The sequence below is a fragment of the Scatophagus argus genome, chromosome 12 (genome assembly GCF_020382885.2).
Source record: "Scatophagus argus isolate fScaArg1 chromosome 12, fScaArg1.pri, whole genome shotgun sequence".
NCBI classification, from domain to species: Eukaryota; Metazoa; Chordata; class Actinopteri; family Scatophagidae; genus Scatophagus; species Scatophagus argus.
The window spans coordinates 6,671,929-6,688,297 of record NC_058504.1 but is presented as its reverse complement, the minus strand read 5'-3'; the positions used below and the strand labels follow the sequence as shown (position 1 = coordinate 6,688,297).

The 16,369-nt window shown below is 40.7% G+C and overlaps 1 long non-coding RNA gene across 2 annotated transcripts in view; it reads left to right on the top strand.

The window, feature by feature from the left end:
- The window catches only part of LOC124067965, a 169,323-nt gene that overhangs the window by 108,991 nt on the left and 43,963 nt on the right, over positions 1 to 16,369 (top strand). For both annotated transcript variants that reach the window (XR_006844853.1, XR_006844854.1), the window contains one exon: positions 12,218 to 12,286. This is a non-coding gene — a long non-coding RNA (uncharacterized LOC124067965). The remainder of the gene's footprint in view (positions 1 to 12,217; positions 12,287 to 16,369) is intronic.

The window sequence follows — 16,369 nt, the reverse complement described above, 5'->3', positions numbered from 1 at the left end:
TCACCCACCCCCACCCTCAGGTGACAGTGTCTTCTGTTTTACGGTCAGAGTGCTGGGCTTTAAAGAGCCAAAAGCAGCGCTTCATAGTCACGTCATCATTACCCAGTGACAATGAAAATATACGTACATATTAACCCAACTGCCAACATGCATGTGCGTATGACATCAGCTGGTGTTATTCACACCACGGTGACTCAAACACAGCCAGACACAAACATTTATGAAACTAGAAAACACAAACGCAGGACAGGCAGACTTGTGCTTATCTAACAAAACACCCCCTGTATCGTGTCTGAATCTGGTCCCTTTTTTTCTCTCTCGTCCAATATTTCCCAGCTCCTGCAGGTTTATAGGTTCAAAAATGGGAGCTGGTCCAAGCATTACTAGTAACATTAGTGTCAGTAATTTAATGCGCAGGTGTGAATGGATTCTCAAACAAGCCGGGGAGGCCCCCGGCGAGGCCTGCGCAGGACTGCCAGGGCCAGCGGCAGGTTTAAATAAATACGCTGCTGAGCAGACGTGTCGGCAGCTGGGGCCCGATATGGCCGCCGCTGTTTGTGTTGTGGCTTTGCGAAGGCACTGAGGAGAAAGCAGTGATACTCCAGCATGTTTCCTGGGAGAAGAAGGAAGGGGAGATGAAACAGCTCCTGAGGAAAACAAGAGACGCCTGAAGACGTTCTGTGAGCTGCTACGTGTGTGGGGAGCTCATGAATACTGATGGTTTCTGTGGTAGCTCTCAGGTGTGCGTGACTCTCATAAACTCACCTTTCACTGCGGGGGTCAATTATCATTATGACAACACGGACTATCACTGAACAAACCAGAAGAATCCTGCTTGCTGGAGCTCAGTTGTATTTGCTTTATTCATGATGTTTCTGACATCAGACCTTCATCAGATAAAATTCATGTGACAGGTCATACTGTGGATGACCTACAGCTAAGATTTGTACTTCTGAAAATTAAAACCTACTTCACAGTTTTCAGTTTTAGTTTTTTGTTTTACTGCCAGTAGAAAGTTTATATATCTCTGATCGCTCGACTTTTAACCTGCAAGGATGAAGATGAAATTGTAGATTTGTATAATTTAAAGCTCCTATGTGTAATTTTCATTCTTCTTCTTCTTATTTTTTAATGAATCATCAAAATATACATCTACACACTCTGAAATACACCCTGGTACCTTAACATGGTAGCTGTCCTGTTGTTTCATCATGAAGCAAATGTTGATTGCACAGTAATATGTAATGGCTATAGAATAATGACATCCTCAAATTTAGATTGGTTCTCTATTAACCTCGATTTTACTCCAAAATTCTATGACTGGCTTTCATTTTCTTTAAAATTGTTCATTAAATAAATGTGAGCAAGATATAGTTGTTGCTCTTTAATAATCTCTTAAGATTATGTGAAGGAGACACTAAACTACCTCAAACATACAGTATCTTTGGTTTTTATGTTTGGCAGTTCCTTATTAGCGATAACTCATCAAATCTTCACATTTCAGAGGCTGGATGCAGTGAATAATTGTGAGTTAGAAACGATTAAGACAATTCAGCTTTATCAGGGGAGGACAAGAGACTGAGAAACCTTCAAATATTGACGGGCAGAGAGAAATCACAGGCCACACAGGAGAAAAGAAAAGAAAAGAAAAGTCTCAGACTCTGCTGCCCGTCCTGTGAGACGAGGGCCGAGGGAGCGGATGAGGAGCCCACCAGATGCCAGACGGGCCTGTTCAGGGATGGTTTATGGATTAAGAGCTGAACAGAAAAAAGTCAAAAAGAGGAGGATTGGTTTCAGTGTTTCTTTCCAACCTGCCAAGCTTCCCTCATGGCCGTCCTGACAGTCATTAAAAAAAAAAAGAGGAGCTGTGGCTGTTGATTCCTTCAGGCACCCTGCCAGAGGTGGTATGAAGAGAGAACAGCAGTAAATCCCACGGATTCATGCTGGGCCACGGAGAGACACCTGCAGGATATGTGATACTGCATACTTCAGAGCTCAGGTACATCACCATCACCGTGCATTAGCGCAGCTTTAAGCCAGAGAAACACTTTATCATCACTCTCCTCTGTAATGTTATTCCTCCACAAAACGCTACGTTTAGATAAATTAGAAATGACGTGTCGATACCTTTGTGGTTGTCTGGTTTACATTTAAATGATTTCTTTCATTTGAATAGTCATTTCTTTAATCCTGCTCTTCATCATTGAATTGATTAGTAAGCTGGCAGGTCTCTAACCAATTCCTGTATTTAGATTTAAACAAATTTTAAATACTACTTAGCCCAAATTTGTCTCTTTGTCTATTGGCTTCATCTTATTTTCGTAACTTACAGCAAAGGCAAAGATTCACCCCTTTGTTTCAGTAAGTAGAGATGACCTGAAGCCACAGCATTGCCATTCGTGGATGATCTCAGCGTTTGCCTTTATTTATTTTTACTTTACAGATCCTCAAACAGCTCACCAACACACGTAGTTGCAAAACAAATGCTGAAGCTCTGAAGCTAAGATCATTAGAAGACTTATTTCATGACAAAATTATGTGACTTTCTCTCATTTGGCAGTTTCCTACTTTTCCCATACTCAGCCCTACTTTTACCCGCAGAGAGTGACAGTGATTTTGTCAGCATTGTGTCAGAGGTCAGGGGGTCCCTGAGGTGGGTGGTGGCTAAAGGAGGGTTGAAACAACAATGTAAAGGTGGTGGAACAAATCTGGAATTAGCCGAGTTCCAGTCGAAGACAAGGCACCTCAAAAAAACCAAAGAATCCAGCAAAAACAAAACAGTGAATAACAAATTAAAGCTGCAACACCAGAAGAACATCAAAACCATTTAACTAACATGTGTTGTTACATTGCTGTTGCATTGACCATAAAGTACTGTATATTGCTTATTACCTTTTTTTAACAACAATAAGTCATCTGGGACGGATTTATTTCTAAAAAGAGCAAATTAAAAATCCATCAACTAGTTTGCACATTTTAACCTGTATTTTTGTTTTCTGCTACGACAGACAATGTTATGGTTTTATTCTTAGCACACAAGGGTAAAAACTTTATCTAAAAGCAAAAATGTTTTTTATCATCAGTTTTAAAGACCCTTCAGGGCTATACGTTTAAGGTGTGTGTGCATTAGATTAATATAAATTACAAATGTATAAGGAGTGTAAAATCGCCAGGAAACTTAGCTGAGTCCTTTACTCTACTTAAACTGTCCATCACTCTGCAATTCTGTTATGGAGGTGCTCACATGATAGTGATGAGAAGGGCACAGCAACCTTTGTTACTCTGACTTCATTGTGTTTCTCTCTTCGGTGAAACTCTCAGAGTGGGAGTGCAGAACCCTATCCTCTGCTCTATGAATAGCAAGGCAGGGCGGGAGGGGTAACAATAGCAGAGGTTTGGGTGTTCCCTGCATCGCACACTCTGAGAGACCAACCTTTGGTTCATCCCGAGTCCTTCATCAAATATTAAACGTGCTGTCAGTCATCAGGAGCAGCACAGCCAGACCTGGAGGGGTAACTCTTTTCACAGCTGGTGGCTTGCTGGTGTTGGATCGGCTGATGGTGGAGGCCGCAAACTCTGAGGTGTCTGGTAGGGTCACAATTGTGAGAAGAAGAAGAAATAAGTTTGAAAAAATGAAAAAATTAATTCACAAGATGTTTGTCTTTGTGTGTTGACCCTGCGATTGACTGGCGACCAGTCCAGGGTGAACCCCGCCTCTCGCCCGTAGTCAGCTGGGATAGGCTCCAGCTCCCCCGCGACCCTGACAGATAAGCGGTATAGAAAATGGATGGATGGATGGATGGATGGATAATTCACAAGATAGCGTGCTACTTATAGAAAAAAAGTAGATAAAAAAACAGGATGTTACTTATTAAACGAGAGGTTAAATTAATTCCTTTTAAAGCCTTTTGGATGTACCCAGTCAATATATGCCAAAAAAGAAAAAGGATTCAGTTTGTTTGTATTCTTTTATCAAACCCAATCATGTTTTCGTCCTGTAAAGCAAAATATGTCACATGCTTATGTAGACTTGAACCAGTCAAATTCAACCAACACTACACTGATGTCAGCCCATCAGTCATTCAGATTTGTTGGCTAACTGACTTGCTAAGGACAGCGTGGTACGTCTGCCTGCTCCATTTCCTCAAAATAGCCTTCAGTGGTTACAGGCCTGCTGGCTAGAATTCACCTTCATTCACTTTGAGGTGTCCGTGACACCTCAGGATTATATCCAGGGGGGACTCCTTCAGCAACTACATGGAGCATACAATGGGCTTCATCTGTCTCTCTGCTATCCCGTCGGTGCACAGGGAGCGACACGCCAGCTTTACAACGTTCAAATCAAATGTGATTCCCCGCCTGCCTTTCCTGTTTCACACGGAGAGACGCAAGAAGGTGGGAGGTGAATAGTCTCAATGCTTTTCTTAACTCAACACTTCATGGTGTATTGGGAAGTTGTGCAAATTAAGATTATATCGCCAGCTGCAGTTGTAGTGCTCGATGTCAAGCAGCTGGAGCAGAGAGGCTGTCGTGGAGATGTCCTACATCGTCGTGGCAGCGCCGGGAAACAATTTCACTGCCATGGTGGAAATTCATACACAGCAATAACCACCACAGAGTTTACAGTGATGGTAAATCAGGGCTCATCTGCCAGAGCAAACAAAAACTTGAAAAAAGAGTTTGTTTTTCTAAACCTGTAAAAATAAAAGTGAAATTTGTTTCAGATCGCGGTGAACTTGTTTTACCGGATTTCGTTCACATTCCTCCCAGTGGGGATTAATTTCTTTCAGATGGCCCTCTTGTGAATTTGCTCTGATGAAGGAAGGCAGATGATGAGCTGGATACAGAAAACTCTCCTCCACCCCCCCTCCGTTTCTTTGTGCCAGTTCTGGGATTAGTCACAGGATACCACAGATATTAATGACTCCTGTTAAAATGAATATTAGGTGTCATCAGATCCCCTGTTGCATGATTTAATTTCCACACCCCAGAACATAATGGTGGAAAATATAACTCCTGGACCTGTCAGAAAGCCTCTAAGTGGTGTTAAGTCCTGTCAAACGAACAAAAAGGAAGAATTTTTTTTTTTGCAGTGTCCATCATGGCGATAATGTTTCAGCTGACATTCTCCCTCGTTACACCTGAGACAGGTGACTTTTGCAGAGAGAGGATTATCTGTTATGGGGTTTGAAGAGGTTCCTATTGTACAAGGCCAAGAATATGAATAACTAAAGAGCTGAAGTTTCTAAAGGGGGAGGACTTTGGCCTGAGCTGATGTGAGAACAAAATTAGCTCATCAAAATCTATGAATTATTAATACAGTGGAGACACTTTGGGTGGTTCTGTGCAGCTTCTTTTTTGAAGCCACCGTTGACTATGAAACTACTAGGCTATTGGTCTATTTACGAATAAGTGATTAGGTTTCTAAATTTGACTCAATAATTCAAAAGATAATTGGCCCAGCTTAATTGGCGGTGGAGCATAAAAGTTTCAAGGTGTCCCTTAAGTGCAGCACATCAGTCGCCACTTATAATGATGACAGATGGCTGTTTGTTGGGTTGGGTGTCAGATGGGAAGGCTTTGTCGTATTCACACTTCCCCCTTGTCAGGAGACAGATCAGGTTTTTCCTCCCAGAGCGCTACATAGTTTCTCTTTTTCATACGCCAACTGTGACTGTGGTGAATTATTGAGACACAGCAAGCTGATGAAGTGCCAGCCAGCGTTCTGCTGTCAGCATGCGCGTCATATGTTTTGTTTGTGTTTCTTTGAACTAAATCAGCTTAATGAAGTACTTCATGGAAAATGTCTCACATTACAAGCTGAACTAAGTGGGACAATTTTAAAGCAAAAATTTAGGTTGCACAAGGCTTCATCAGCTTGAGTTTCAGAGATAAGTAGTGTGGGAGAAAGGTTTGAACACTATTTCTTTACGTTTCAAGTTTAAGTTTTGCTATTTTGTCAAAATGCCACAAAACAAACATACAGTAAATAGAAACCTATGGAAAATGTAGGGCAGCATATATAAATAGGTCAGCTGATAAAATGCATTTCTTTCTAATTCTAGCAATTAAAAAAGGTTTTTATTAATTTTGTATCAGTTTTTAACAAACAGAGTAGAGCCAGTCATGTGACTGTCTCTTACTATAATCTGAACGAGTGGAGAACCAGTCACATATCTGGCTCGGCCTTGTCTGTCTCAGCTGACGGTGGTGTCATAAAAAGTGGCATTGTGAAATAAAACAGGCATAGGCATAACGTGGAAATTTGAAATTCAGTTCAGTTTATTTATATAGCACCAATTTACAACAAAAGTTATCTCATGACACTTTCCAATTAAAGCAGGTCTAGACCAAACTCTTTAATTAAATTGTAATACAGAGAGCCCGATATCCCCCCTTGAACAAACACTTGGCGACAGTGGCGAGGAAAAACCTCGGAGCAGACCCCGGCTCAAGATGGCTGATTGACTGGTTTGGTTGGGGGGAAGGAGCATACAAGCAGAGATGCATAGCAGCAGTAAAAATACTAGAAATATTGGAACTGTAGATAACGATAATGAAGTATACAAGACAAGACAGTTTTATTTGTATAGCCCATTTTTACAAGCAGTTTGTCTCAAAGGGCTTTACATAACATCATAGCAACATCCTCTGCCCTTCGACCCTCACATCAACTAAGGAAAAACTCCCAGAAAAACCTTTAACAGGAAAAAATGGGAGACACCTCAGGGTGAGCAACAGAAGGTGCTATGGTGATTATGACAGCAGTATTAGTAACAGTAATAACACTAGCAGCTTCAAATGGGCTGGGATAAACATTGTTATCGTTAAACAAGACTAATTCTACAGACACGCTGGCATCTTTGAGGGGCTGTACATGGCACAGTGGTGCTGTGAACTAAATGCTAACATTAGCATTTGGAGCTTTGAGCTCTATGTTAACTTTAACATGCTAATATGCTCACAGTATCAGTGATAACTTGCTGATATTTCATTTTATACCCAGGTATATAATGACAATAACGGCTTTCTGATTCTGATATACTAGCTGATATTTAGCAGGTATAGTGTTCATGCTCACCATTTTAGATGAGAACTAACATTCTCATCTAAAATGGTGTTTTAGTTTTAGTGTTAATTAGCACTAAACACAAAGTACAGCGAAGGTTGATGAGCTGTATTTTGTCTTCCAACAAAGTACTGGATAAATAAAATTTTTAATCCAATGATGATGGATGAAAAATCATTGTTGAAAGTCACTGGGATTCGTCAAGAAGTAGCCATGAATGTATACATGTGCAAAATTTCACACCAATCCATCCAGCAGTTATTGAGACGTCTCAGCCTGTAACAACATGGTGGATTGACCTACCCTGCTATTACTGGAGCTGCACAGCTAGTCTGGCTAACAATGCATTGGCTTATTTCAAAACTCCATGGTTGTACCACATATTATTGTGTGTATTTGTTCATGTGATTGTTTACTTTGTCTTGTTCTTTTATATCAAAAGGTTAAAACTAATATAGGGTTTCTCTCAAAGTGGTTTTTAATACAGAACCTCTGATGTATTAACTGGCAGAATGATTATAGCTTACATAATAGGTTACATTTGATGCAGCAGGCTATTTATAACGAGTTTTAAATCATTGCAACAAGTTCCCTAAAAATATATTTATTTTTCCTCAACTTTTGCCCTACAAATTACTAAAACTCTTACAAAACTCTTTTTTCTTTAGTTCTGCGCCAATAAAAAAGTTAATTAACACAAATGAGGCTGCGGTCAGTTCTCAGCAGAGCAAACATCATTTTCAAGTTTGCCATTTTTCACAAGTGTATAATCACTAATGATACATTTGGTATAGAAAAGACATACAAAAAATGACTTGATTTTTCTCTCAAATCACTTATGAAAACTCCACATTGTATGAGTTTACTCTGCGTGTACACACACCTAATGTCTTCCTGTGCTCAGCGTTTTCTACATTTCCCGTCCCTAATTGCCTAATAATTTAAACGCACTTAAGTTGGCTCATTAGCTGTGTATGAAGACTTCAGGAGGGAAACACCTGTTCATTCACTTAATGAACTCCGAAAAACACTGTTCTGTGTTCAGAGGCAAGAAAATAAATGGCGACATGACATAGTGGTCTCATGACATACAAACCTTTAATGGAACTCCAATAGAAAAAGTAAATATAAGCATTTATGCTTTTGTTAATCTACCTGTAGCGACGGGCTGGAGCTGCTTTCTGGGACTGTAAATCAACTGTTTCCTACTTTTGGCCTGCCACTGGAAAAATAATGAAGGGCTTCATGAGGCCTGGGGCAAAAATAAGGTTTGAAGTAAATATCCAAAAGAAACCATTTGGATTGTATTAATGAAATTTCCATGTGTGCATGCAAGTGAGTGGTGAGGAAAATGACAATTTGTGCTAGAAGAGCAAAAATTGAAAGGGAAGGAGGGCTGCCTTGGTTCCTTAATGGGCAGGTAGTTAGAGCAGACTAAAGCATGTGAAGACAAACGCACATTAACAATACTCACCTTCTGCGTAGTCATGTCACCTTACGGTTAGTTAGAGACTTGTTCCAATACAGCTTTGTCCTTAGTTGTGTAGTACTGAAAGACCACACCATATCAGTGGAATATTTGCTATAGTCCAACCTTGAAAGGTTACATTAAAGCTGCTATAATCAATATTTTTATACTGAGAATGGATCCCAGGACTGCTTTTGTGTGAAAGGAGTCGTTCATAGAGGCAAACCCACAGGTCACCCATTTCTGCACTTCTTCTCAGCTCTACAGCTCTACTTCCACTGTTAACGGTCACTCTCACTACTCTCATGGTATTGTTTTCAGCCAAAGCAAGGCAAAGAAAAAAAGAAAGCTGTAAAGCCCCACACTGCACTGCCTGCTCAGCACCAAACAGCAGACAGACACACTTAGAGACTGGCTGGTAACATCCAACATTTAAGAGCTGAAGAGTCAGATATTTCCTTCGAGAGTTACAGACTATAACTGAATATTGGCCTTACATGCTAATGTTGCTGCATGCAAATAAGCAACAGTTTGCTAACAAGTCACCTTAATTGAAGAGGTGATTTGTGTCATTAGTTGCTGTTTCTAGTGTCCCAAAATGACCAAAAGAAAAGAAAAGTAGTATAGTAGGTTAATAGCAGACTTTCTTTTTTTTTCTATGATGATAAGTACCTTTTAAAGATAATAAACTACCGATGTTGATCCGAAAGATCAACCCTAGATTTGTTTATTATCTATCTATTATTTTATTATCTATTTTACAATTTATTATCTATCTATGAATCGTTCACACAAGACTCACAGCTTCTGTCACCAACAATCAACGTGTCGATTTGAGGATAGATTTGGCTCATGCAGCGTTGCCCTTTGCCACCTTCAACACTAACCTTGGCTCAAGCTTTTCTGTGCTGGAAACCCAAGACCGTAGGCCACAAAGGGATATGTAAAGCACCTCACCCTTCCCTCTCAGTATAGTAATTAACCTGCCTCTCACCTCCCTGTCCAGCAGCGTCCTCAGAACAGCCTGGCAATCACCAGACACTTCACACAACAGCCTGCGCTTGGGAACTTGACCCTCATGGGTCCCTTTGTTCTATTGTGACACTTTTCTCTGCAGCACTTCTCTTTCCAAATTATGGCGGCCTGCCATACCTCGCACACACACAATGTCATCACATTCTGTAATGACTCCATGTCTCGATTAAAATGATCTGACAGACCACTGTGAATTAGTAGCTACTTATAAGTGATTTCATATGTTATAATACGAGACAGAAAAAAATGTTTTTGATGTGCAGCTCAAGCAGTTGAAGTCAGTAAATCACAGGCTCCACTCTGTCCATAGGCGGTTTTCAAAGTAAGAAAACATTAAAGACTTATTAAGTTTTACTGGACCTTCAATGCAGGTCAAGAAATGGAAACAAGCTAAACAGCCAATAAAAGCATGAGCCCATCTTTGGCATAAGTCATGACAAAAGCAGCCCTTAAATCAGACATGAACAACTCTGCCTTGTTCATAACACAACCTGTCTAGCAACTCCACATCTAGCATGTTTGTAAGAGTGAACCTCTGAGGCAGTCCAGCACCTTTATTTCCATCAATAATTTCCTCTCCTTGGCTGATGACCTTCGAGCCCCCAGAACAGGCTGGTTTTGATTAACAGTGCTGTGTACCATAAGTGAGACCTGCAGGGTGTGTGACGCTGTGATGGATACGCTGAAAAAAATCACACCATCCAGGTTTTTCACACTGCCCACATTGTGTTGGACATAGAAAGGAATTCTAACGTCACCTCGCATTATATCAGTGCTTTCGTGCTTCTCTATGTGAAGCAACTACATTTTCCAGCTTACAATTTTTGTTACTGGCAATCCAGTGGGAGAACATTGTCTGTTACCGCCTAAAAATGACCCAAGCGCTGTCGCGGCGCATTTTGTTTGAACATTTCAAGAAGAATTCCTTGATTTAAACATTTCGCTGCAGCTCTGTATCGTGCCAGTCCCACATTTAACCGTATATTGTTGTTGGCTGGATCAGCAGGGTGGTGTTGTGATTGGTGTCACAGTCCTTCAGCCACAGGGCCTGGGCTCAATTCCCCCTGACAGCCAAAATCCACCCTGCTGAGGTGCCCTTCAGCAAGATTTCCTACCAGCTACAGGGATGCAGCTCTGAAGAGATGAAGTTCAGACTGATGTTAATCCTGACAAGACTCTGGCAAAGAAAAAAGAGAGGGAGAGAGTTGTTCATATGCTTGACTTTTTTCTCCTTCTCTCACCTACTTGACAATTTCTTCAACGTGGTCAGTGACGCTGAACAAGGCGACCATGATACAGGAGGCAGAGCACATAGAGTTCTTTCATGCACAACTGTAAACACAGCAAAACGAAAGAGGGATGATGTTCTGGTTGATTATATTGAGCCTGTAACCATTTGACTACTAAATGAATCGTCTCCTACACATTCACCTTCGTCTGTCTAAAAGAAAAAGAAATGAACATTTGTTATTGGTGCTGTTAACGCCGAAGTTGATCCCTGGCACCTTAATGATCACAAATGTACATTTTTTGACCAGGTTATTTTCCAAAAATAACTATAAGAAACTGTCCTATCAAATCCTGAGAAAAACCTCCTGACATGATTTTCATGTTCACTTCACATAAATGTAGCATTTCATTTATTGTTCTTATTTGGCCTGAGAATACTGTCCAAACTCTTGGCCCCTTAAGAACCCCTTGGCCCCTTTATAATTCATTTGGATAACACAAAAAAATGCATTGACGTCAAACTTAAAATAGATGGTTTTATTGTTATTGTTATTATTACTATCATTGTTCTTGAAAAGCTGACATGTCAGAAGACACCTGGTGGAACAATTCATATCCCTTCTGCCTTTTGTTCAGTGGAAAGAGACAAGACAGCGAGACCACATACTTTCAGAACATTTCAACAGATTTGTTCTTTTTGTCTCTGGAGAGAAACGCACACCTGAAGCAGTCACTCATGGATGTCAATAAACATGGACTTGTCCAACGTGCCATCTTCATACACATGTTTTTTTTTTTTCGTTTTTCTCCACAGAGGCCACTGACTCATTTTTGAGGCTCCACACTCCACAATGAATTTTCCAGTCAAATACGGAGTGAAAGTTCCACTCTGTCGCACGTTAAATGAGACATAATTTGAGGTAGAAATCAACATGGAATTAGCATACTTCCACAAATCCTTAAGGGATATGCCCTCTGTAATTAGCAATAACGCTCAATTCATTTTGGCCATTTCTGCACATGGGCACTTATTTAATCCCACAGCCATACCCCCCAGCCTCCCCTCCATCTCAAAAGAAAAGAAAAGAAAAGAAAAATAGCCACAGTGGAATGTCGACTTCCATATTCACACTCCTCAGTATTTCAAAACGCTGCAGCATCTCCTAAGTAGTCTTTTGAAAAGCTTCAAAGTGTCATCTTTGGATAAATGCAATTTTGTGTTGGCTGTAATGAATAGCACTTAAAAACCTGAATGGTTCTCATATCAGGTTTTGTATCCAGAGTATTTTGCGGGACAATGAGGGAAGGCTCACAAAGCAAAAAAAAAAAAGACAGTGACGACGAGAGTTGAGTAATGACTTTGCAGTCTTCCTCCCTTCTTATATTTTCACTATTTTATGTATATTTATCTTCAGATGCAGTGAGCAGCGACACCCACCTCTGGTCCCACCCAGTAACGTCTCTTTGTTGAACGACAGCACAGGGTAAGCACTCAAGTGGTGGATCATCGCTGCCATTTTTACATGATGATATCACTGCGTCTCCTTCCAGCAGAGCAGATCCTTTATCAAACACATGATCTATACAGGCCTGCAAGTCAGAAGAGGTCTCAATTATCAGCTCTGAAAAGGCTAAGTTCATTCATCAACTGCTTCTTAGGACTGAGACAGCCTCTGACCTTTCATTATGACGTGTGCACAATGTAGCATGTCTGCCAGTGCCACTGTATCTGAAACTGAGACCAGATACCACTCACACAAGGAAAAACTTCACAGAACACAGGATCTCAAACGTACACAAGCCACAAATTAGAAAATAATGGTGTATCACAGATTACAACAGCTTAAAACAAAATGCAAAATGCTTTGGAGGGAGGGTCATAACAACTGTGACACACAGAACAACCCATGAAAAAATAATTTCTGTATCAAATACTCAGCACCTGTAGGCTTGAAAAGTAGTTCCAAAGAGGCTGGAGATCTTCGTCCTGTACAGAGGCCAGCAGGCATAATAAACATGAAGCAGCTGGTATTAAAAAATATGTCAAAACATCCACAGAAACATATTTAATCACACTTGAGCGTAATCCACCATCAGTATTTTCCTAGCTACAACAAGTACAGTACCACAGCAGCAAGTATTTATCAATTTAACAATAATTTTCTTTATTAATTGTTCTGTTTATGAAAAATCAAGAAAATAATTTGAAAATTGAAAAAAATATTAATTAAAATTTGCATTTTCAATTTTTTTGTTTTATCCAATCTTCAAATAAATGGACTTTAATTTCATTCACTTCAGCTCTATTTCAACCACTGATCATTTTTTCCCAATCCCCAACGTTAAACAGAAGTAGATTACCTTTTTACCTTTTTATTTTACTTTTGCCTCGACTTTGGGTACCAGTAGAATCAATGAGAAGTGAAGCAGTGAGTATTTAATAATCTAAAGATAGATTTTCATTGGACTGTTCCTTTAACTGGGGATCAGGGAGAATCAATCTGAAATTGCAAGGCAGATTTTCATTCTTATCACAACACCATGGATGGATGGATGGAAGGATGGATGGATGGATGGATGGATGGCCCTCAACAGCATCTTTTTGTGCGCTTTTGTTAGACTGAACAAATATCACTTGTCCAGTAAAGAGGCTTTGTTATTGTTCTCTCATTGCTGCCCTCCTCTCTGTATCTAAAGTCTGATACAAGAGCTATTCAATTTTAAGTGCTATTCATTACAGCCCTCTGAAAATAGCATTCATCCATGGCCTCTGAAGAGAGAAAGACTTTCAGTTTTCTGTCCCCGTGCCTCTTTTTCAGAATCCGTGCTTTTACTGGCAGGTCTTCTCACCAGACCAAAGACTATAAATATGACCCCTCTGAATGCCCACATCCTTGGCCCTAAAATAAATCATCTGCCTTTCAGCTGGAGCAGACACATGGCACCTACCAGGACAGTCAACACAAGCTTCAGTCTGCAAATAAGGCAGTTCTCAGATCACAATCTACCACCTCACACACACACACACCATTAGGGACAGCCACAGACAGCAGAAGACAGCAAACCTCTGAAGGACCCTGGGAACGAAGAGCTGCTGGCTAACGTCAGGGTTCTGAATAACTGGATGCCAGCTCTGGTCCAGGACAGGCCCTGCCTTGCTTTGCCTGTCACTCCTCTTGCTGCTGGCTGGCCCAGTGTGCTGTAACAGAGAATAGGAGCCAGTGTGGGGACCAGAGGGACTGGAGCTCATCAGCCGGCTTGACTCAGTCCTGCCTACTCCCTCAACGCTGTGGGTCTGGCACTCTGCACAGGTGGAAAACGGAAGAGGGTGAGTGGGTAATCATGAGGGTGTTGGCCCGTGTTCTGCCCACACACACAAAAAAAAAAGCACAACCCACAACTATGGCCCTCTTACCAGCTTGTCGCGTGTGGTTTTTTGAGACTGTCATCACGGAGTCTCAGCAATGAGAAACACAGATGGGGAGGAAGAGGAAAGAGCAATACAGAAAAGCAGTACTTGTACCCACTGAATTCAAGTAAATAAAAGTGAAAAGCTGTGAGAAGAGGCAAAAACCTTCAGAGGGAAGGAGTGTTTTGGTTTCATGGTGGACCTGAGACTACAAAGTAGTGAGCGAAATTTAATATGCATAGCAGTTAACTAAATATGAACAAATACATCGCACACAGTTTGTCTGTTTACTTCTGCATCTTTGCCGGAATGTGTACCTAAATGGAGAGTGAGCAAACACCAAAACCAACTAACACACACAAAATGATTCACAAGAAGTTACTGAGGAAACAGGCTGACAAATTCATTTAGACGTTAATCGCCCTTGACTTTTGCCAATCTGTCAAAAGCCTCACCCTTCCCAGGCATTATCCACATAGCGATATTCTTTCCTTCCGTCTTTAGAGGAACGTCAGTGTTGCGAGTGTCTAAGCTGGAAACGGGGGCCGCAGTTGTTTTCTTTGCAAAAACACCTGTCTAAACAGCAGCGAAGCCAAGGGTAAGTCTCGCCTGTCAGTGTTGGTGACAGCTCCCTGACAAAAATTCAGCAGAGACAATTCCTAAGACATCCACTCAAGCGAAACAATGCACGTGTGCTGGAATGACCCCAGCTGGGCTGCCTCACTCTCCATTAAGTTTCATTGTTGTTTGTCGTGGCTCTGCAACAGACAGACAGCGACATTTAACAACACCATGAAGCAGATGAAATGCAAGACTCCCATAAAGATGCAGCCTTTGTTTCGTTTGTCTTTGAGGTTTCGGATGCACTTAATCCTGCTAAATACACCAGTGGTTTCAGTGACATTGACTCAGCAAAAAAAAAGGAAAAAGGCTAAACCTAAAACCAGAACCCTCTTACAGTTGTGTGACAGCAACAAAAGGATGGACTACTGAAGTGATTAATTAATACAGCTTACAACCATTTATAAAGCCATTTGTATCATCTGTCCAGAGTGGATTTAGGGGTTGTTTCAGTGAAGATTTACTGAACAAAGACCAGGTGGCTCATTAGCGACCAAAGACTTAGGTTAGTCTGTGCAGAGAAGGATCTCCTGGGTGGTCAAATTTCAGTCCTTATGCTTAAATTTCAACACGTGGATCCCTAATCTGTAATGCCCTCATCAGCTATAGTACAGTTCCCATCATCTGCCACTCATATGAGCACCTCCGGGGCCTGTTCCAATTGGTTTGTATTCGCAACACGGAGTGAAAAATTGCATTGAAACCAAGGCCCCAATGTGGCAACGAGCTAACAAAGGCTGAGTTATGAGAAGGCCTGAATACATTCATGGAGCTCGTATTCTGGGAAAGCTATACCACTAAAACTAACATCATATGCTAATTCGGGGTTTCTGAAGGATTCACCAAACTAAATTTTAGTAGAACAGAGTGCAATCTAATACGCGTGTCACGGTAATACAATACCAATGTCTGAAAGTCTGATGGAAAACCTGAAGGCATATGTCCTAGAACTATTCCTTATGATTTTTCAGTACCTTGGAGAATTTCCCCACTGTGGGACTAAGGAAGGCCCGTCTTATCTCAGCAGGATAAAACAGCAATTCTCTGATGATATTATTAATGTTACATTAATTCATAAGCAGCAGACAATAGATGGATGAAAATAGCCCCTTGAAAATTAGTTATTTGTTTGGTAATTATTTGAAATTAGTTGTGTGTGTTTATTGATTTTTCTTTTATTTTTTTGTCAGTTTTTTATTAATTTTTATTGATTTTTTTCAGTGACTGTAACCAGTAAGCAGCAGTAATAACAGTGTTTGCTGCATGAGCGTAATCCACCATCAGTATTTCATCAGTATTACAGTGCCGACTGTAACACCACAACAAAGGACTGAACAATCTTAATTTCCACCAAACCACCGTGGCAAAAATCCCACTTTTAGTTTGTGGGTGTGTAACGTCTTCTGTTGATGAAATGTAAAAGGATGTTTGATACATTCTGCAGTTTCTTTTCTGAGGATTTCACTCATTTCACTGCATTTTCAGACTTCCCAAGGCCTGCAGATACTCTCTCCGGAAAGAATATCACAAACCAGTT